This window comes from Pristis pectinata, chromosome 5 (assembly GCF_009764475.1).
Source record: "Pristis pectinata isolate sPriPec2 chromosome 5, sPriPec2.1.pri, whole genome shotgun sequence".
In the NCBI taxonomy this organism is placed as follows: domain Eukaryota; kingdom Metazoa; phylum Chordata; class Chondrichthyes; order Rhinopristiformes; family Pristidae; genus Pristis; species Pristis pectinata.
In genome coordinates this window covers 36,636,391-36,655,406 of record NC_067409.1, presented here as the reverse complement: position 1 = coordinate 36,655,406, position 19,016 = coordinate 36,636,391, and the positions used below count along the sequence as shown (strand labels likewise).

Sequence of the window (19,016 nt, the reverse complement as noted above, 5' to 3'; positions counted from 1 at the left end):
TGTTTCCCTCTGTGTTTAAACCTCTCCAATCAGGTTACCATCCCGCCACAGCATTAGAAAGGTCGGAAACAAATCATTCCGAAATAAAGCTGTCAGTGATCTAGGTACTGAGCACGATTTCCCCCAAACCGTGCAGATTTTTCTGCAGTCAGTGACATGGCCCACCACATCACACCGCTCCGTTCCACAGGCGGAGATTCTCCAGCAGCGTTTTGTCATTCACTACCCACATTTTCTTCCACACCCCCCCCCCCCCCCCCCCCCCTGCATCGCTACTGTAGAGTGATACGGAGTAGAATACAGGCCCTTTGACTCGCTCTGCCCATTCCGACCAGGAAGTACTACTAATCATATTTACCAGCACTTGGCCTATAGCCTTCTATGCCTTGGCGATTCAAGTGCTCATCCAGGAATTTAAATGTCATGCGGGTCTCTGCCTCCTCCATCACCAACGTGTGGAGTTCCATATTTCACCCACTCTCTGAGAAAATTCCTCCTGATAACTCTAAACCTTCTGCACCTTACCTTAAACCCATGCCCTTGCATATTAGCCACCCAAGGGTTTATTATTGGTGACTTCCTGTTCCTCATTCTACCTGCTGTCAGTCAGGGACCTAATCTGTCAACATTACAGCAGGTTTCACTTGTATGATGATGATATTCAACCCCAGGTCTTTCAATGTCTTCTACTTCACTCTACTCGTCTGCCTTAGTTCTGATAGAACTGCAACATCTCTCAGTTAAACACTGGAAAGATTGAAGTCGTTGAATTTGATGTGCCTCCTACCTTGTCTCAGAAGCTCCATTTTCTCATCAATAATCTTATTGCCTCTCTGACAACTGTTTTGGATTGTCTGTAACCTCTGTATCTAATTTGATTGAGCTGAGCTTTTGATTGTATGCTCTTTCTATCACAATGAATATTACCATCTCCCAAAGTTTCACCTTGTCTGCTGTGGAAGCATTCAGCCATGGATTTCGCATCTTTGGATTTGATAATGTTGGTGCTCTCTGGGATTGCCTTGCGTCCATCATCCCCACCTTCTCTTTCTTAAATGGTCCCTCAGGATCAAGGATGACTTGCTCCTACTCTTGTTCTGTGGGTTCTGATGTGACTGATAAGGCCGGAAGAGAATCTACAGATTTTTGCCGCAGGAAGGGCAAAAGGTGCTCTACCTTGTAAGTCGGTAATTTGGGAGGTGGTCTGCTTCCACCATTTGTTGTGGGCCTCTGAGTGCTCCTATAAATGGACTTGAGGGTCTCAGTACCATTCCAGATGTCTGTGTAAATTTCTGCTCAAACAAAGTTGCTAACTCTGTTCTAATCCAGAAGTTCTACTTGCCTTTGCCCTTTGTTAGGTTAGCCCTGGTTCATCTGAACCTGTATTTTAAAGTTCTTGTTGTGTTCAAATCTTCAATAGTCTTGTTCCCTTTTATTCTTCTCATTTCCACTGACACCTCTGTGCTTGTCCAACTTTGGTCTCTTACACACTTCCACCCTCCCCTTTGACCTGCATTGGCAGCTAGACCTGCAGCCACCTAGGCCCCAATGTCTGCAGTTCGTTCTGTAACTATTTCCCCTTTTCTGGTGCATTTAAGGTCATTATTAAAACCTGTCTCTAGCCAAGGTTTTAATTATTCCATCAGATAACTCCACCCTTGGGTCTGTGTCACTTTATAAAGTCATAGCATTGCACAGCACAGAAATGGGCCCTTCGGCCCAACTCGTCTATGCTGACCAAATTGCCTACCTGAGCTAATACCATTTGGCCCATATCCCTCAAACCTTTTGTATCCATGTACCTGTCTAAATGTCTTTTAGACATTGTAATTGTACCTGCCTCTGCCACTTCCTCTGGCAGCTCGTTCCATATACTCAGCACCCAACGTGTGGAAAAATTTGCCCCTCAGGTCCCCTTTCCACTCTCATCTTAAACCTATTCCCTCAAGTTTTAGAGTCCCCTACCCTGGGGAAAATACTGTGATATTCACCTTGTGTATAAAATCTCATGATTTTATATATCTTTACAAGGTCACTCCTCAGCCTTCTATGCTCTAGGGGGAAAAAACTCAGCCTATTTAGTCTCTCCTTATAACTCAACCCCTCCAGTCTGGTAACATCCTTGTGAATCTTTTCTGTACCTGTACCAGCTTAATGCCATTTCGCTAGACAACCAGAACTGCACACAACTCTCCAACATAACCCTCTGCTTTCACCCTCTGACTCCTTCCATGAAGCCATGTCTGATTACAAGTGCTTTAACAGAGCATGTTGCTATGATTAGGCATAAATTGACACTGAGCCAAAACTTAACAGAAATATAAAATGTGATGTACATTGAGGTGTTTCCTGCTGTTAAAGAGCTATTAAGTTGATAAATGAATATCCTTAAATATTTTCATGTAATGTGTACAAAAAGTGATTACCTTTCATTTTTGTATGGGATTATCACATCCCATAAGCCAGCAGGAAAAGTGGCTGATAATTCCAAAGTCTCATTTAGCTAGATGTTTGGTTTGTACAGACTATAAAGATCCCAGGTTTGATCCTTCATCTGAGCTGAATTAGCTGATCCTAACAGAATAGTGGCAGAAGGTTTACTCCTGACCTCAAGTGTAACAGGCTTTCTATATTACTAATCATTATTCAATGATTAACAGTGGAATCTGTAGATGTTGGGTGAGGGGGGAAAATAAAATCTGTCATCTGAACAGCCCAGTGACATGCACCACTTGTGTTCAAAGAGAATTGCTTTTTGGGTAAAAGAATGTAAGACTAGCAGCAGTTTGTTATGGAGCATAACTCCTAGGAAAAGGAGCAGGCCACTGAGCCCTTCCTGTGTTTCAATTAGACCATTGCTGATCTGTGACCTAACTCTCTAATAGCTTTCTGTTACAAAAAGAATTAACAATCTGAGTTAAGACTGGCCTAGCATCAATAAATATTCACAGAAGAATGTTCCAGCTTTCTATTATCCTTCAATTCCGAAATGCCTGGCTCTACTTTAATTTGTAGATTACACCTCCTGGCTCCAGCCCCAAACAGCAGAATGTTTGTTTTATTGGCTCCCTCTTAATAAAATAAATCAAGCTGTTTTTAACTGGCTAACTTTCTAAGAATATATACTTTATTTCTGTAAGTCCTTCAGTGATCTTGTACACCAAGGTCCCTCTGTTCTTCAGTACACTCAAGGGTCCTACTATTCATTATAAATTGGTTTGTTGTCACATGTAGTGAGGTACAGTGAAAAACTTTGCTTTGCATGTCATCCATACAGATTATTTCATTACAATAGTGCATTGAGGTAGTATAAGGGGAAACAATAACAGAATGCAGAATAAAGTGTTACAGTTACAGAGAAAGTGTAGGCAGACAGTAAGGTGCAAGGCCATAAACAAGGTAGATAGTGAGGTCATGAGTCCATCTTATCATACTAGGGAACCATTCAATAGTCTTAAAACAGCGGGATAGAAGCTGTACTTGAGTCTGGTGATATGTGCTTTAAGGCTTTTTGTATCTTCTGCCTGATGGGAGTGGGGAGAAGAGAGAATGTCCGGGGTGGGTGGGGTCTTTGATTATGTTGGCTGCTTAACCAAGGTAGTAAGAAGTATAGACAGAGTTCAGGGAGAGGAGGCTGGTTTCTGATGTGCTGAGCTGTGTGCACAACTCTCTGCAGTTTCTTGCAATCATGGGCAGAGCAGTTGTCATACCAAGCTGTGATATATCCAGATAGGATGCTTTCTATGGTGCACCTATAAAAGTTTGTGAGGGTCAAAGGGGACTTGCCAAATTTTTTTAGCCTCCTGAGGAAGTAGAGGCGCTGGTGAGCTTTCTTGATCACGGTGGCTATGTGGTTGGACTAGGACAGGCTGTTTGGATGTTCACTCTTAGGAACGTGAATCTTCCAACCCTGTCAACCTCAGCATCATTGATGCTAACAGGAGCATGTGCACTGCCCCCCTTCCTGAAGTCAATGACCAGCTCTTTTGTTTTGCTGACACTGAGGGAAAGGTTGGTGTCGTGACACCATGCTACTAGGCTCTTTCTTTCCTGTACTCTGACTAACCCTTATTTGAGATTCAGCCCACTACGGTGGTGTCATCTGCAAACTCGCAGGTGGAGTTAGAGCAGACTCTGGCCACACAGTCATGAGTATATAGGGAGTAGAGTAGGGGGCTGAGGACACTGCCACAATTATCCTTAACACTGGTGTGCCCCTCAAGGCTGAGGTGTTGCTGCCTATCTTTACTGATTGCAGTCTGTTGGTCAGGAAGTCAAGGATCCAGTTGCAGAGAGAGGTGTTGACTCCCAGGTCTAGGAGTTTGGAGATGAGTTTGCTTGCCATTATAGTACAGAAGGCAGAGCTGTAGTCAATAAACAATAGTCTAACATAGGGTGTCCTACTCTTATTAGTTCTCCCAAAGTACAAAATCTCACATCTACTAGGACTAAATTCCATATACTATTGCTCTATTTTACCAAATGATCATTATCATCCAGTGGTCTAAGACTGTCCTCCTCACTATAACAATAAAACTCCCACTTATTTTTATGTCTGTAAACTGACTAATTGTACCTCTGACATTAATATCCACACTAACTGTAAAGGTTCCAGCAACAATATCTGTGGTACACCATTGGTCAAAGGCTTCCAGTTACCTTCCATTGTTTTCGTAAGTGTAGGAACATAGTCAGCTGAGGAAAACAGATCTGGTTTTTGGGTGGGGGGGGGGGGGATAAAACAAAGAGAAACATGGAAGGTAATAGTGCCAATCCAGTGGGAAAGCTAATCTCCTGCATGAATATCCCATCAAATGTGACACTTTGTTTGAATTGCCAGCCTTTCCTCATCAAGGTAAATATGTAGAATGCCTAAGGATTAAGTGATATTAAACTATCTTGTCATTCCTAATGCTTCCAATGGATTAAACTCACCTATTGGTATCCAGAATGGTGGAATTTCTCATTCTTTTGCAAGATGTTACCAGCTTTTTGCTCTTGTTACAAGGTCACTTGCTCCTACTCCAACTGATTTGATACATTCATATGATATTGATTGACATCTTTAGGGGAAGGGAAACTGAATCTCATCTGTCTGAGGAAGTGCAGTGAATTGTAGAATATGCTCCAATTGGGATCACTGCCACTGCTGAATGTACACACCCCTCACACTTTTACCTCCTAACAATCTCTCTCAGTCACAACTTGTTCTAAACAGTCACATGATACACTGCACCTGGTCACGTAATCCTGACAACCAGATATGTCACACTGACAACTTTTCAACCATTATTGTAAATCAATCCTTAAGAGTCCAAGAATCATTTGGTAAATCTATGATGTACTCTCTTTGAGGCCAAGTTATATTTCTCCCAAGGTACGCAACCCAGAATTGTTTGCACCACTATGTTATGCATCAGTACATTCAAAAATGAGAGAAGTGGAAAAGGTATTTTTATTTTATCCATGAAAGTATGAAGTTGAAAGGAAATCCTTTATTTTGAAGTGTTGTTTGTAACAGTTTCACGATTAAGTAAGCTATTCAGTTGCTCCAAACATTCTTACTTCTCTAAAATCTGCTGTTTGTTTGCATCACAGCAATGAAGAGAGAAAGGAAACGGGAAGTAAGAAAAAGTAATATGCTTAAGTTTAATCATGTGATGGTGGCAAACGTTGCTCAATCGCTTCTGTGACTTAAGCATAATGTAAAAAAAAAATTATTCTTTTAAACAGTTCTGCAATTGGTTTTATTACTTTAATGTCCAGCAAGGTAGCTTTGAGAATGCAGAAGATGACAAGTGTCCATTTATAGCAAAGTAACTGAAATAACTGCTGTGTCAAAAATCTGCTGAGATTGATTGTGTCAGTTACCTAGCTAATCATGTGTTGCCATTTACCTAGCTAATCATGTGTTGCCATTATCTCAGCTAGGTAAATATAGATGGATTGCATCATGTAATTTATCTGAACTGAGGACCAACTGCTGGGTCCTAATGTTTCTGCTATCCAAACATTATTGAACCTTCCTGAGGTGGTAATAACAAGCTTGAGAAATGTTCACAGGAGGTGGGTTTAGGGCAGGAATTGCAATAAAGCTTGTCTCAGTAAGGGGTATATTCTAGATCCTGCAGGATTTTTGGGTACATGCATTCAGTCTGCCTACTTTGACTGGAATCTCAGCTGCATGTTCTTGTCCTTCAGAGCTGCAGATACTTGCGTTCGTGAATTGACTTTTAAGGTAATAAAAGGATCCAGAGTATTCTTCTGGATCCAAATGTGGCAAAATTAACATCAAATCATGTGAGGACAGTAGTCAAAGAGGTATGCTTTGAAGGGGAGAGATGTTCAGATTTAAGGAGGAAATTCCAGACCTTGTGGCCTAGATAAATGGCCATCAAAGGCAACGTGAAGGATTATACTGCCATAAGATGGCAGAGTCGAAGAATGTAGAGTTGTTGGACGTTGTAGGTTTGGTCAAGGTTAGAGAGATACAGAGAAACAAGGTTATGAAATAATTTCCATGTAAGCATTCAACATTCTGAAAATTTTCAGTTGTGAGTCAGTTTTTCATTTGAGACAATCCCTCTTGATAAAATGTAGATTTAATTTGAACTTGGCAAGCTACATCTATCAAATAGGCTTTAACTCTGTGATTGAGTCTTGCGTCCTATTAGCACATAAGCCTGCCTTTAGTTATTATGTTCAGTTATAATTAAATGGGTTAGCTGTGTGACTTGGTGACTACAAGAAAAATGTTTTGTGGTCATTTTTATTTTAGATTATTCAATGTTTTACCTCAATGTGGTATAACGTGGAATTAAAATGTACTTCTCCCCCCTGATTTCTCTATCCCCTTCAGAGTTTTCTCCTCGTAGTCTTCGGGATTTTTTATTTTGATGTTTTCACACAACACCAAGCAAACACAGATGACAAGCAGAGGAGGCCATTCACTCCTTGGAACTATTCTGTTGCATCATGGCTAATCTGTTAATTCTATTTGCTAAATGTTGAACAATGTCCCTTTGACTTTGCTTAATAGTCTTGTTCTTCCTAATGCTGAAAATGTCAATTGAACCAACTTCCCCATCTTTTTGGGAAGAGAATTCAATTATTTTTTAATTGTTTGTGCACTTCCTAATTGTGCTCCTGAATGGCCTAGCTCACTTTTTGGATCACACTTATATTGCTGCTCAATCTTTTAATTTCAAGAAAATAAACATCATTATTTTTAAAAATTCATTCTCAGTATGTGATTTGTTGCCAGTGGGGCTGATGTTTAATGCTCATCATAGGTTTTGTAAGAAGCAGAAATAGGTAATTTGGCCCTTTGAGCCTGCTCCACCATTCAGTAATATCATGATTGAACCAGTCTTTGTTTCAACACAAATTTCATGCTCTTCCTTTTACCCCTTGATTCCTTTGTTATTTTGGCTGCAATTGGTCTCTTCATCCAAGTCAGAAATGGGGATTATAAACAGTTGTGGTCCCAACATAGATCCCTGTAGTGTCCCGATAGTTACATTGTCAATCCAAAAATGACCCACATATCTCAACTTTGTTATCGAATGCCTTCTGAAAGTCCACGTACAACAGTATACATTTACTGGTTCCCCTTCATCCACAGGTGGATAAAGGAACCAGTAAATGTATACTATTGTACATGGATTTGCAAAGAACTCTAACAAATTTGTCAGAACACAATTTCCCTTTCATGAAGCTACATTAACTTCAGTTGATTGTGTTATTATTTTCTAAATGTCCTGTTATAACCTTTTTAACAATGGATTCTGGCATCTTCACAATAGCAGATGTTAAGTCACCTGGCCTACAATTTCTTCTTTCTGTCTCCCTCATTTCTTGTATGGTGGTGTTACATTTCTGGTTTTCCACTCTCTGGGGCCTTTCTAGGATCTAGAGAGTTTTCATAGATAACAATCATTGCATCTACTAACTTTACAGCCACATCCATTAATACAGGCTATCAGGTTCAGGAGATATGTCAAACTTTAGCCCTATTGGTTTGCCTAGTACTTTTTCACTAGAGATAGACATCATTTTAAGTCCCTCCATCCCTACAGCACCTTCACCTATTATTATTGGGAGATTCTTAATGTCTTCTCCCATGAAGATTGATCCAATGTAATTATTTGGAATGTCTGTAATTATTCAATTTCCCATTACTAATTCTCAAATGAACCAATATTTACTTTGTCTCATCTCTTTTTGAAAACCTATAAAACCTCATTCCCTGTTTTTATATTATTTCCTAGTTGACTCTCACTCTTTGCTTTCAATTTTTAGTTGTGCTCAGCTGGTTTCTAAGAGCTTCCCAATCCTTGGGCCTACCATTACTCTTTGCAACATTGCCTTTTCTTTCAGTTTGGTACCACTGTAACTTCTTTAGTTGGCCATGAATGATACATCCTTTTCATAGAGCCTTCCTTTCTCACTGATATGAAATATCTCCTTGAATATCTGCCACTGCTGATCTACCATCTTACCAGTTGATTCTTTTTTCCCAGTCACTTCAGCAAACTGTTCTCGTATTATTGTAGTTTCCTTTACTTTAGTGTAGGACACTAGATTCAGATGCAAGTTTCTGACCACCTCAGCAACTGACCCTGAAACCTCTTCTGTCATGGAAGGTAGAAGTGGATGGGTTAGGGGCAGGCTTGTGATTTTTTTTTTGTTTTAAGATTTTGCCTGACTCCCACATTTTCCAGACTGCTTACTCCAAGCTGCTGATTAACTAGTTCAGCTATATAACAATTATAATATTGTATTTATCTGCATAATTCAACTAGTCAATCCCAGTTAATGGTGAATCTGCAATGCAGATCTTCTAAGGCCAATATTTTTCCTGTTTTTTTTAACGTCCAAGACTGAGCAGATTAAGTTTGTACAACTGATGCTCCACTTCTTCCCTCTTGGTGTTGCTCTATTCTTGTAATAAAATCCATTCTAGACCCAACAGGCCAAATGGCTTTCTCAGCTTTAATAATTTGGTGAAATAAAGGCTTAAATTGCAGGGGGATGGGAATCCATGCAGAAAGATAGAGGGAAGCAAAGCAGAGACCAGAGCACAAGTTAGAAAAGAGAAAAGTAAGAGTGGAGTACAGAAAAGTCAAATGCAAAGAACACAAAGGTTACTAGATTCTAAAAGGACAATGAGTGTAAGGGCACTTTATATGAATGCCCGTAGTATTTGAAACAAGGTCAGTGAACTTGTAGCGCAAATCAATACAAAAAGGTATGATTTAATGGCCATTACAGAAACGTGGTTGCAGGGTGGGAATTAAATATCCACGGGTAATATGGAAGGATAGGCAGGAAGGTAAGGGAGGTGGGGTGGCCTTCCTAATTAAGGATGAGATCAGGTCAATAGTGAGAGATGGGATAAGATCCAAGGAGCAAAATGTTGAGTCCCTCTGGATAGAGATTAGGAAGAGTGAAGGGAGAAAAAGCAGTGATGGGAGTTGTCTATAGGCCAGTGAATAATAACATTACAGTGGCACAGGCAATAAACCAAGAAATATCTGATGCATGTAAGAATGGAACGGCAGTTGTCATGGGGGACTTTAACTTCCACATTGCGCGAATCAAGTTGGTCGAGGCAGTCTTGAGGAGGACTTCATAGACTGCAACTGTGATAGCTTCCTTGAACAGCATGCTAGTGAACCTACAAGGGAAAATACTATCCTAGACCTGGTCCTGTGCAATGTCAGGTAAAATTAACAATCTTGTAGTTGGGATCCTCTTGGAAAGAGTGATCATGGTATGATTGAATTTCTCATACAAATGGAGGGTGCCACAGTTCGATCTAAAATTCGTGTATTATGCCTAAACAAGGGGGACTACAACGGGATGAGGGAAGAGTTGGCTAGCATAGACTGGAAACACAGGCTGTATGGTGGGACAGTTGAGAAACAGTGAAAGACTTAAAAAAAAGACTTTTTTTCACAGTGCTCAACAAAAGTGCATTCCTGTTTAAAAGCAAGGACCGTAAGGGTGGGGAGAGCCAGCCTTTGATTGCTAAGGAAATAAAAGAAGGCATCAAGCTAAAAGCTCATGCATACAAAGTCACCAAAAGTAGTGGGAAACTGGAAGATGGGAAAATAAAAAGCAACAAAGAACCACCAAGCAAGCAATAAGGAAAAGAAAGATACTTTATGAAAGTAAAGTAGCACAAAATGTAAGAACATATAGTAAAAGATTTTATAATTATATAAAGTGGAAAAGGGTGGCTAAAGTGAACGTAGGTCCCTTGGAAGATAAGATAAGGGGGAATTAATATTGGGCAATGTGGAAATGGCCAAGGCCTTGAATGAATACTTTGTGTCCATCTTCACGGTGGAGGACACGCCCAACATACCATAGAGATGTTATGGATGCAATTGGGAGGTGAGGATCTCGATACAATCGCTGTCACTAAAGAGGTAATGATGAGCAAACGAGTGGGCCTAAAGGTAGACAAATTCCCTGATCCTGATGGAACGCATTCCAGGGTACTGAAAGAAATGGCGGAAGTTGTAGTAGACGCACTTGTGATAATTTACCAAAATTCTCTGGATTGGAAGACAGCAAATGTCATGCCATTGTTTAAAAAAGGATGTAGGCAAAAGGCGGGTAACTATAGGCCAGTTAGCTTAATGTCTGTAGTTGGGAAAATGCTTGAAGCTGTTATTAAGGAAGAAATAGTGAGACATCTAGATAGAAGTGGTTCCATCAGGCAGACACAACATGGATTCCGGAAGGGCAGGTCCTGTTTGACAAACTTACTGGAGTTCTTTTGAGGATATAATGAGCGCAGCGGATAGAGGGAAATAGGTGGATGTTGTATACTTGGATTTCCAGAAGCTGTTTGATAAGGTGCTGCATAAAAGACTTATCCATAAGATAAGGATGCATGGATAGGATTGGTTAACCAATAGAAGGCAGAGAGTTGGGATAAAATGGGTGTTTCTTTTGGCAATCAGTGGTTAGCGGAGTGCCTCGGGTCCGTGCTGGGCCCACAACTTTTCACTATATACATTAATGATTTGGAAGAGGTGACAGAGTGTATCCAAGTTTGCTTATGACACTAAATTGAGCGGAAAAGCAAATTGTGCAGTGGATTTGGAGAGTCTGCAGAGAGATATAGATAGATTAAGTGAGTGGGCAAGGGTCTGGCAGGTGGAGTACGATGTTGGTAAATGCAAGGATGTACACTTCGAAAGGAAAAATAGAAGATCAAATTATTATTTAAATGGTGAAAGATTGCAGCATGCTGTTGTGCAGAGGGACATGGGACTGTTGGTGCATGAATTGCAAAAGGTTGATTTGAAGGTGCAACAGTTATCAAGAAGGCAAATGGAATGTTGGCCTTCATTGCTAGAGGGATTGAATTTAAGAGCAGGGAGGTTATGCTGCAACTGTACAGGGTACTGGCGAGGCCGCACCTGGAGTACTGCGTGCAGTTCTGGTCTCCTTACTTGAGGAAAGATATACTGGCTTTCGAGGTGGTGCAGAGGAGGTTCACCAGGTTGATTCTGGAGTTGACAGGGTTAGCCTGTGAGGAGAGATTGTCTCGCTGGAATTCAGAAGAATGAGAGGGGATCTTTTAGAAACACAAAATAATGAAAGGGATAGCTAAGGTAGAGGCAGGAAAGTTGTTTCCATGGGTAGATGAGACTAGGCCTAGGGGACATAGCCTCAAGATTTGGGGGAATAGATTTGGGATGGAGATGAGGAGAAACTGCTTTTCCCAGAGAGTGGTGAATCTATGGAGTTCTCTGCCCAGGGAAGCAGTAGAGGCTACCTCATTAACTATATTTAAGACACAGATTTTTGCATAGTAAAGCAATTAAGGGTTATGGTGGGAAAAGGCAGGTAGGTGGATCTGAGTCCATAGCCAGATTAACCATGATCTTATTAAATGTCAGAGCAGGCTCGATGGGACAGATGACCTACTCCTGCTCCTCTTTCTTATGTTCTTAAGTTACATGACTCTTTTTAATTTTGTGCTTGCTGACTAGCTGTTAATGATTTAATTTTAAGTCATTAAAAGATCACAGGCAGGCACAAAATTACAAATGGACACTTAAAATTAATCCCTGCTATCCACGTTTCCCAACATCCAGTCTCTCATAATTTAAAATAATTTCAATTTGTGATTCTCAGATTCAAATTAATTTACTTCACATTAATATCTGTCTGTCATAGTTTGTCTTGATGCAACTTAGTGATGGAGAGGCAAGGTCATGTATTGGAACTAAAAGTACTCTATAAATTGTAGCACCTATAGCTTTCTTGATGCATTTTCTCCATGAGTCTATAAAAGAAGTCTTTCACTTGTGTCTGGGTATTAGGATGGACTGAGTGCCACAAGATTCAATTTTTATTTGGAAGGGAAAGTCTTAGAAACCAGAAAAGCATAACTTAAAAAGATTGAGAGATCTAACAAAGGGTCTTTGACCTGAAACATTAACTCTGTTTATCTTCCCACAGACGCAGCCTGACCTGAGCATTTCTAGCATTTTCTGTTTTTTTAGATTTCCAGTATTTGCAGTTTTTTCATTAATTTTTTTAATGACGGGACTGGATTTGAAAGTGTCATCAGTTCAACAAAAACCCATCCCCTGTGCACTAATTCTGTCATCAAGACACACTGTATTTTGAATAACCTCTGTCTGCTTTCCATTATCCTGCATGTTAGATCATTGCAAACAGTCCTACAGCACAGAAATGCGCACTTTGGCCCACTATGTCCATGCTGACAATCAATTACCTATTTTTATTAATCCCATTTACCAGTTCTTGGTCCATAGCCTTCTATGCTGTGGCAATTCAAGTGCTTGCCTCGCTACTTTTCAAATGTTGTGAGGGTACTTGCCTCCACCATTTATCCCTAAACCTATGCCCTCTAGTCTTAGCTCTGCTCTGGGGGAAAGTTTTCTACTATCTATCCTATCTGTGCTCCACATAATTTTGTATACTTTGGTGAGGTCACCCCCTCAACTACGTCCACTCCAATTTGTACCTTAAACTCCCTGATCTTGTATTCCATATCCCAAATAATAAGGCAACTATCCCATAAGTCACCTTCACCACCTCATCTACCCATATGGCCATATTCAGGGACTAGGTACACCTTGTACACCTCTGTATCTCAATACATTCTAGGGCCCCACCATTCATTGTGTATGTCCTACTCCTGTATTAGTTCTCCCTAAGCACAACACCTCACAATTGCCAGGATTAAATTCCTTGTCCTAATGCTCTATTTATTTTACCAAGTGATCAATATCCTCCTGTAGTCTAAGACTATCCTCCTCACTGTCAAAAATGCCACTAATGTCCATGTCTGCAAACTTACCACTTGTACCTCTGATACTAACATCCAAGTTGTTACCATATACTGCATAACAAACAGTAAGGGTCCCAGCAACAATATCTGTGGTACACTACTGGTCAAAGGCTTCCATTCACCTTCCATTGTTTTTTGTAAGTGTAGAAACATCATCAGCTGAGGAAAATAAATAATTTTTGTTGTTTACTCATTCTGTACTAGGAGAAAACCAAAGGGAAACATGGAAGGTAACAGTGCCAATCTAGTGGGAAAGCTAATCGCCTGCATGAATATCCCACCAACTGTGACACTCTCTAAATTGCCAGCCTTTCCTCACCAAGATGATAAAAACTTAGATTGGCATTTTTTAAAAATAATAGTCTTCCTGTAAATTAAATGATCTTTGTGCTGACTGGAACTCAATGGCAATACGTAGGATGCCTTGGGATTAAGTGATGTTGAACAAACTTGTTATTCCTTATGCTTCCATTGAAGATGGGTTCAACTTGTCTTTTGTTATCCAGAATAGTCGAGTTTGTCATTCTTTGCAAGATGTAACGAGCAACAAACTAGTAACAAGGTCACTCCTACTCCAACTAATTTGATACATTTGTGTGATATTGATTGACATCTTTGGGGAAAGTGAAACTGTCAGTTTCATCTGTCTGAGAAAATGTAGCAAATTGTAGAATTTGCTCCATTTAGGATCACTGCCACTGCTGAATGTACACACCCCTCACACTTCTACCTCCTAACAATCTCTCTCAGTCAAGATTGTGCTACACTGCACCTGGTCACACAATGCTAACAACCAGATGTCTCTCACTGACAGCTATTCGACCATGATCGGCGCATCACATAAGCACAATTCCTGATGCTCAGTAACTTTTCCCTTCCAGAACGTATTGGTACACGTTACCCTTATGGAAGTGACCATAATTGCCATTGTTGGAATGTTCATTCTTGAGTCTGGAGTTTGAGAAGTGACTGTATTTTGATAGCTAGCCTCACATGTCCTCTTTGTCCTTTAGTTCAATAAGGTGCAGATGGTTAAGTATGCAATACTTGCTGTCCCCTTGCCCTCACTTTCCCGACAATAACCCTATCTTTATGCCTCTCTTTAGATTGCTTGCCCAGATTGCTTTGGTTGGCTGTGGTAGAAGAGCAAGAAGGCAATTAAGATAAAGGAATGCTATCACTTAACATTTGCAGCCATTAGCTCTGACACAGACTCTATAATGTAGAGGTGAGCTTAGAGGACAGATCACATGCAGTAAAAAATTAACACAAAGGACTTGCACCCAGACAGGGAGCAAGGATGCCACATGTGCCAACAACCAGTGGAGAGAGGTTACAAACCTTATTTCAGAAGGGGATTCAGATGAAGCATTCAAAAGGGTAGCCTGTGGGAGAAGGCTGATGGTTGTGCACAGTGAAATGCTTGTTCAATTGGCAGGCTTTCCAGAGAGCCTGAGTATAACATCAAGGACTGTAGAGGAGTCTGGCACTGATCTTGCACACAGTTTTACACAAATCTTAAAGCCCATCCTTTGAAGCATGGAAATAATGGGAACTCTATTAGCATACCTGCAGACCATTCATTGCAGTGCATCTGATGACCAAGGCCTCAGCTCAAGCTGTCCAATACCTGGGTGCTGCAGAGGGAGCTCAGACTGCCTTCATGTATCATTTGACTATAAACTCCCATGCTTGTTGATTCTAGTAGTTGAAGGGATGTGAGATGCACAGAAGTCCAGCAATTCCATTCACCAACAACAGGTGACTAGGATTGTTATGACAATATCCTGAGAGAGTGGCAGAGACTCTGGATCCCAAATATGCTGTCTTATGAAGATGGCATCTGTTTTCCCCACTGCTGCTATTGTGCCAGTACCTTGCCGTTGATGACATCCATGTCAAAATGATGCAAATCATATTGTATGCCCAAAGCTGCTCAAGATCTTCCTTCGAGCCACTTATGTTCTCTGCCAATGAAATCTAGCAATCTTATAGTGATAACATCAGAAAAAGATAGGAAACGCTTAGCAGGTCGGAATACTGCAGAGAAAGAGAAACAGTTAACGTTTCAGATCGGAGACCTTTCATCAGATACTGCATCCACAGATCTCTATTGAGGGAAAAGTGGATGCAGTGGTCATGCAAGGGAATTTTAACAAAAAGATATGGGAATAAATCTGCACAGGACTCCCCAAGTTTTAAACATTACTATGGACATAAAAAATGGGGGCAATCTAGTTGTACTAAATTCTTGTTATTCCCCCCTTTTTAGTGTATGTCAAGACATACATTTCTTTCTTCTGGGACCTGTGAGATGTGGGCATTAGTATTGTTGAGAGATATGGAAATGATGGCTAACATAATGAAAAACCTGGTGAGACAAGGGGAGCTCCCTTGGTATCATTAGGGATAGAACTTCTGAACATTGTTTCTTAATTTGTTGAACTGCATGGCCTTGAAAGTATTTCTACTTTGCAAAACTTAGGGTGCAGTTTCATAGATGGTTGCAAGTCTGAATCCAATTGCATTCCATTTATTTCAGTTTTACCAGCTCCAATAATAGGATACTATTTCACTGCAATTTTATGCTGCCTAGCTTGTGTAATATTAGGAATATATTTTGCATTATCATATTTTGATAACTTTTGTCTGCCAAGATAAGCTGTCTTCATGGCTCATATAAATTTATCCTCTTTAAAGAATCTGTGCTTTTAAAAGGTAACATCTGTAGTGATTTCCAGCATTTAAACAAAAAAAATGTTTTCAGCAAATAGTTCAGATGCAACTCGCCCAAACAATATGGAAGTTGTTAATACCATAGGTTAAACTTTGCCAAACACATTATGAAAATCCAAAAATGTATCATCTACTGTTCCTCTTCTATCCACTTTGGCCGTTACTTCATCAAAGCACTCTAATAAATTTGTCAATTATTTTAAATCTCTGCCCCCTGTTTTTTTTTGATCCTACTGCTGAAGGGAATAGGTGCTTATCCTTTACTCAATCTACACCCCTCATAATTTTGTACACCTCATTTAAGATTCATAGAATTATACAGCACGGAAATGGGTCATTTGACCCAACTTGTTCACACCCACCAGTGGGCACGCTTGTGTATTAATTCCATCTCCCAGCACTTGGTCCATAGCCTTCGATGCCTAGGCTATTCAAATGCTCATCCAGTGACCCATCTTCAACCACTCTCTCTGGCAGTGCAATCCAAGTACTTGCCACCCTCTGGGTGAAGAAGATCCTCTCATATTTCCTCTAAATCTTTTCCCCCTTTACCCTAAATCTCTGTTCTCTAGTTTATCTGCCTCTGATATGGGGAAAAGTTTCCTGCAGTCTCCCTTATCTCTGCCCTCAATTTTATATACCTCAATCATCCCTCGTCTTAATCTCTTGTATTCCAGGGCAAACAGACCTAGCTTCTCCTTGTAATTGAACTGCTCCATCCCAGGCAACATCTTGCTGAATCTCCTCTGTACTATCTCCAGACTATCACATCCTTCCTGCAGTATGGGGACCAGAACTGCACGCAGTACTCCAGCTGAGGTCTGACCAAAGTTTTAAAAAAATTGGAGCATAACCTCCCTACTTCTGTACTCAATGCACCAACTAACAAAGGTCAGTATCCCATATGTCTTCCTAACCATGTTATCTACCTGTGTTGCCACCTTCAAGGATCTATGGACTTCTGGTCCCTCTGTTCCTCAATACTCCCAAAATTCTCTTCAAAGAATTCAATCAAATTGGTCAGACAGGGATCTTTCCTAGACATAGCCATGTTGGCAGTCTCTGATTAGTCTGTCTTTCCAAATGATAGTTAATCCTCTCCCTCAGAATTTTTTTCCAGTATCTCCCCTACCACTAATGTTAGCCTCTCAGGTCTACAGTTACCAGAATTTTCCCTGCTGTCTTGAAAAGAGGAACCATGTTTGCTGTCCTCCGGTTATGTGGTACCTGACTTGCATCCAGCAAAGATTCAGAATTCTCAGCCAGAGGCTTGGCCATCTTTTCCCGTGTCTCCCTGCAGTGGTCTGGGATAAATCCCATTGGTCCTGGGGATTTATCTACCTTTAAGCTTGCTAAGGCATCGAGTAGTACCTCTTTATTTATGGAGAGCTACCCTTGACTTTCACAATCCCTTCACTGAATTCTCCAACTACAAAGTTTGTATTTTTTTTGGGAATATCAATGAAAAGTATCCATTTAGGACTTCACTTGTACCTTCTGGCTCCATGCACAGACTGCCCAATGTTGTCCATAATGGGCCCTATATTTTCCCTGCTTATTCTTTTGCCCTAAATATACTTCCAGAATCCCTTTGGATTTATCTCTAGTCTTGTATGCCTTCCTAATTTCTTTAAGCATCTCCCTACACTTTTTTTTACTCTTGACAGGCCTCCCCCATCATTAGTTCCCTATACCTGTCATATGCTTTTTTTTTCTTTTTATCCAACCTTCAATATCTCTCAACATCTAGTGTTCTCTATACCTTATTACCCCTGGTTTTTACCCTTGCAGGAGTATGCTGGCCTTGAACTCTTGCTATTTCTTCTTTGAATGTTTCCCACTATGCAGATATAAACTTACCCATAAGTAGAAGCTCCCAATCTACCTTTGCCACATCCTCTCTTGTGTTAACAAAATTGGTCTTCCCCTATTTTAAGACCTTTTATTACTGGTCCATCCCTACCATTTTCCATAGTCACCTTAAAACATAGAGTTATGGTCACTGTCTCCAAAATGATCCCCCACTGAGACTCTCTCCACTTGACCAGCTACATTCCCCAAGATGAGTTCCCATAATGCTCCTTCTCTCATTGGTCTGTCTACATACTGCCTCAAAGTGCTCTTCTGGACACACTTCAAAAATCCTGCTCCCTCCGACACATTAATGCTAAAGCAATTCCTGTTAATATTTGGGGAAATTGAAATCCCTGAGTACGATAATCTTATTTTTATTGCCTCTCTCTGAAATCTACCTACATATCTGTTCTATCTCCTGTTAACTGTTTGGAGGTCTGTAATACACACCCAGCAAAGTGACAATACTCTTTTTGTTCCTTCTTTCTACCCATATGGCCTAGTTTGACTTCCCTTTGACTTCCTCTCTTTCAAAGGAAGCAACCCCATGCTATTTTTTTCCTCACAGCCAAGGTGTTTTTGTCCTTGCAATATCCTCATGGATTTCTGCATCCTCTTCTGTGCAATCACATCTCTTCTATAATACGTCCTAACTACAGTTAGATGATGCTAAAATCAACTCCCTGCTCATATATATTACGCCTCAGTTAATAAAAGAGAACATCTGTATATAGTTTTTAATCTTTTTTGACTCCTCCTGCTCCCCTTAATATGCAAATCAAGGTGCCTCTTTTTCTCCACACCACTTATATTCTTCCATTTGTTGTAATCTCCCACATATCATTGCACCTCCCCATGTGTGTTGTTCCCACTTCTTTGGGTTGAATTCCATTTTCCACTTTACTGTCCAACTGACCAGAAAATTGATATCCTCTAGTCCAAAGCTATCAACCATACAGACAATTTTAGTATCATCTGCAGACTTCTTTATGATGCCCATCACATGTAAGTCAATCATTGTATTGCAATAAATAACAAGAGACCTGTGAACCCCTACAGGTAACAGCCTTCTAAGAGCAAA

The 19,016-nt window shown here is 40.4% G+C and overlaps 1 protein-coding gene across 4 annotated transcripts in view; it reads left to right on the top strand.

The window, feature by feature from the left end:
* The window catches only part of rundc3b (RUN domain containing 3b), an 87,045-nt gene that overhangs the window by 2,061 nt on the left and 65,968 nt on the right, over positions 1-19,016 (top strand). The gene's annotated exons all lie outside the window — the stretch shown is intronic.